This window comes from Vombatus ursinus, unplaced genomic scaffold (assembly GCF_900497805.2).
Source record: "Vombatus ursinus unplaced genomic scaffold, bare-nosed wombat genome assembly UNPS02014831.1, whole genome shotgun sequence".
Classification (NCBI taxonomy): Eukaryota; Metazoa; Chordata; class Mammalia; order Diprotodontia; family Vombatidae; genus Vombatus; species Vombatus ursinus.
This window is the reverse complement of record NW_020954609.1, coordinates 1,194,546-1,198,891: the sequence shown is the minus strand read 5'-3', so window position 1 is coordinate 1,198,891 and position 4,346 is coordinate 1,194,546.

The following is a 4,346-nucleotide window of genomic DNA, read 5'->3' as shown; positions in this document are numbered from 1 at the left end:
CACACTGTCCAGCTCTTACTACTCCCCTGGTCTACCTTCCGTTCCAATCATGTACATCCTGGAATTTTTTTTTTTTTTTGTGAAGCAATTGGGGTTAAGTGACTTGCCCAGGGTCACACAGCTAGTGAGTGTTACGTGTCTGAGGGCGTATTTGAAATCAGGTTCTCCTGACTCCAGGGCAGTGCTCTACCCACTGTGCCACCTAGCTGCCCCCCAATCATGTACATCCTGAATGATGTTTCTTATGCCACACCTAATGCAAGCCATTAGAATGTTAATTTCTTAATGGAATTTCTTCATGGTGAGTGCCTCAGTCTCCTAATGCAGATCAGCCCAGGAATGGGAAGTGATTTGCCCAGAGTCCCATAGACAGAATGGGACTTGAACTCAAGTCTCACTGACTAAGACTAGCTCTCTACACAAAACTGCCTCTCTTGATGTCATTCTTAACAAGGAAAATAGCACTGAAAACCAAGGAAGGGATTTTGTTCCATTTTTTCTACTAAAACCCCTCCCCTCCGTCAGCTCCAGGAAATTCCTCCTCTACCTGTATGCTCAGTTGAGCCCTAATGTTGGGCCAAGCATGGGGCTAAGGGCTGGTCAAAGGGCAGTGAAGGTGAGAGGCTTTGGCTAACCCTCCGCTAGGTTCCATTTCTTCTCTTTTTGATTTTTCATCCTTTCTTTGCAGAGACTAGGATGAATAATTTGGAAAAAGAAAATTATACCAAGGTCACCCAATTCATCCTGGTGGGGGTTTCAGAGCAGCCCCTGCTCTAGATCATCCTCTTCCTGCTGGGCCTGACCACGTACCTCATCCCTGTCATTGGGAATAGCCTCATCATTGTCGTCATCATACTGGACTCTCGCCTTCACACACCCATGTACTTCTTCCTCAACAATCTGTCTCCACTTGACATCTGTGGTTCGACAAGCCCAGCACCCCAGTCTCTCATCAACTGCTTACAAGACTACCCCAGCATCTCCTACAATGCTTGCTATGCCGAAATGGGGACTTCCATGTGCTTAGCTGTAACAGAGTGTTTTCTCCTTTCCATCATGGCCTATGATCAGTTCATAGCCATCTCAAGCCCTCTGCGCTATACACTGATAATGAACAAGACAGTCTGTCTAAGCCTGACCATGGCTTCCTGTCACCTCCGTCATCCCAGTGCTGGTGATGCCTGTGAGCTTTTGTGGTCACAATGTGGTCAACCACTTTGCATGTGAGATACAGGTTGTGCTGAAACTGGTCTGCTCTGATACATCAACCAGCTTGATCCTGATGTTCATTGGCTCTGTCTTCACACTTATTCTTCCCTTTGACTTCATTATCATCTCATACCTCCGTATCCTCATGGCAGTCCTAAAAATCCACTCAGTAGAGGGACGGCTCAAAGCCTTCTCCACCTGTGGCTCTCACCTAACAGTAGTAACTATATACTACGGGACCCTCATTTGTATGTATGTAAAACCCCAGTCAAAAGATTCTGAGGACAAGGACAAGATCATCTCCATACCTTTGCTAAATCCTCTCATTTACACTTTGAGAAACAAGGATGTGAAAAGGGCCCTAAGAAAAATAACTGGAAAATCAAAAGCCTGAAAGCTCTCTCTGGAATTTCCCCAACAGGATTTCAAAAAAGGTCAGGAGATAACTAAACGAATGCAACTAAGTCACCAAGAGAAGCAAACAAGGCTATATACTATTGACCAATGAACTCTGTCAGCAAAGGGGTGTTTGATATAAGCAATTCAAAAACTATTTACAAGTGTGCTGGAAAGCTCTCCTACGTCTTGGAGCTGGCTGTATCTTCAGATGAAAAGGCCAGGGATGCAACTAAGCCTGGACAAGGCAATGACCTTGCCCTCAGTCTGTCTTTTTGTCTCAATCCTGATCAATCATATAAAGGGGGAAATGGAAGAGGTCAGAAAACTGAGGAATCCAAAAACCAAGAACTGTTTGGTAATTATATAAATGATCACCTGGTTTCTACTCTATCCATTGGGGATTGAAAAATGAGAGCTATATGAAATGTTCAGTATTCTGAGTAGTAATAAACCATGGAGACCCCCCCCCCCAAAGAGTAGATCATGGAGACCTGAAGCCCAGAGGTCAAGAAGCTGATTCCAAGGGGAAAAAATGGGCCTGAGGACATTAGCTAATAGGGAGGACTTGGTTCCTTATTTTAAAGAACTTGGGGTCTTAAGGCTGAGAATCTCCTATTGGGCAGATGAGAGGTTTCATAACCAAACTCTGAGGTACCAAGACTAGAGAACATGAGGGCAGAGCTTTTTTCTGGTACTAGGCAAGGTTTACTTCTTTTTATAAGAAGTTGTAGTAAGACCAAGCCTATGGGGTTTAAGAAAAAAACTCAAGCATAGCAATGACTGACCTTCCCTTGAGGAAGAGCCAAGGATTTGAGCTGAGCCAAAAGCCGGAGATGGTAAGCAGTGTCCAGTTGAGCAGTGCCCAGCAGAGACTAGCCAGTGACCTGTGTTCAGCAGTGTCCACCAGGTGACATCCAGAGAGCAACATCTAGCAGAGCAGCACCAGAGGTGTGAGGTAATGCTCCATGAGAATATTCTGATCACGTGTCTTCCCTTCATATGCTCCCTGTATGCATGTGCTCTGGACACATACGTTTCCTATGAGCACACGTCTCCACATGTGCACTCCACATGTTCCTTGCAAATGTGTTGCACAAATATTCCCTTGTGTGTCTACTCTTTCCACTTATGTGTATATTTGTGGGAAAGTATGTCACAAATTTATGAGGGAAATGTTTTGTTGCCGTTTTTCATACAATGCTATTTCATTAAATGATTTTGTGTCTTCTGACTAACGATTAAAGGTAAGTTGGCGGGACCCTCACATCAGGGGTTCAAAGAAATTTAGGTACACAGAATCCCTTGACCCTGGGAAAGCCACTGTCTGGGGGATATTATCCACAAGTTGGTGAGAAGATGTCACCAGGCACCACAATGTAGAGGCTTGTTCAGGAACTCCATCTTGGATACTTTGGTATTACAGCCACCAACAGAAGAAAAGTTAGTATTTTCCTATTCTTTTACTTTCAGGCTATCATTAGCTAGTTTTCTGATATGTTTCCTTTACAGACTTTAAGACAACTTAATGCTAAAGTACTGATGTATGTTGTATTACTATATGAGTGTGGAAGCTTATATGAGCAGTATAGATGAGAGTGGGGCTGCTAGGTGGCACAATGGATAGAGCCCTGGGCTTGGAAGACTCATCTCTCTGAGTTCAAATCCAATTCAGACACTTACTAGCTGTGTGACCATGCTCAAGTCACTTAACCCTGTCTGCCTCAGTTTCCTCATCTGTAAAATGAGCTGGAGAAGGAAACAGCAAATCACTCCAGTATCTCTGCCAAGAAAACCCCAAATGGGGTCACAAGGAGTCAGCCACAAAATGACTCAACAAAAACAACAAAAATAGATGAAAGTAAACAAGTGAGCCACACCCCACCCTCCAGGATCTGTTGGACCCTGGCTCACCTCTACTGTGTCGTATGTGTTATGGTTCAGTTCTTAAGGACCAAGCTGAACTCATTATCTCTCCTCATAAACTCCTCTTCTAAATTTATTTCTATTGAAAACACTGCCACCCTTCCAGTCTGCCAGGTTCAGACTTCAGCATTATCCCACAGAGCTAACAAGCTGTCAAATCTTGCCATTCCTACCTTTGCAACATCTCTCAAATCCAATGCCTTCTCTCCACTCACATAGCTACCACCTTAGTTCAGGCCCTTATCACCTTTCACCTAGATGACAGCAACAGCCTCCTAATTTGTCTTCCTGTTTCAAGTTTCTTACCACGCCAGTTCATCTTTCCCTTAGTTACCAAGGTAATGTTCCTTAACACAGATCTGACCATGGGATTTCTCAATCAACTCCAGTGGCTCTCTATAGAAATAGAAATGCTTCTCTTCAGCTTTGAAAGCTCTACACAACCTAGTTCCAATTGATCTTTCCAGCATCATTGTCGTTACTTGTTCTCTTGCACTCTGTGATGCAGCCAAACTGGTCTTCCTCATACACAGTACTCTGTGTTTTCACGTTGGCCATCTCTCATGCCTAGAACACACTCTTTTCTTACTTCTGCCTCATTGAGTCCTGCCCTTCCTTCATGATGCAGCTCAAGCACTATTACCTGCATGATGCCTTCCTTGCCCCCCTCAACTGCTAGTGGCCTCCCTCTCTGCCCAACTACCCTGTATTGAACTACCTTATGTATATTTGCATTTGTCTACTTTATATTTATGTACATATTTATATGTACTTGTTCTCTTCCCCATCCTCCATTATATTCCCCAGAATGTAAG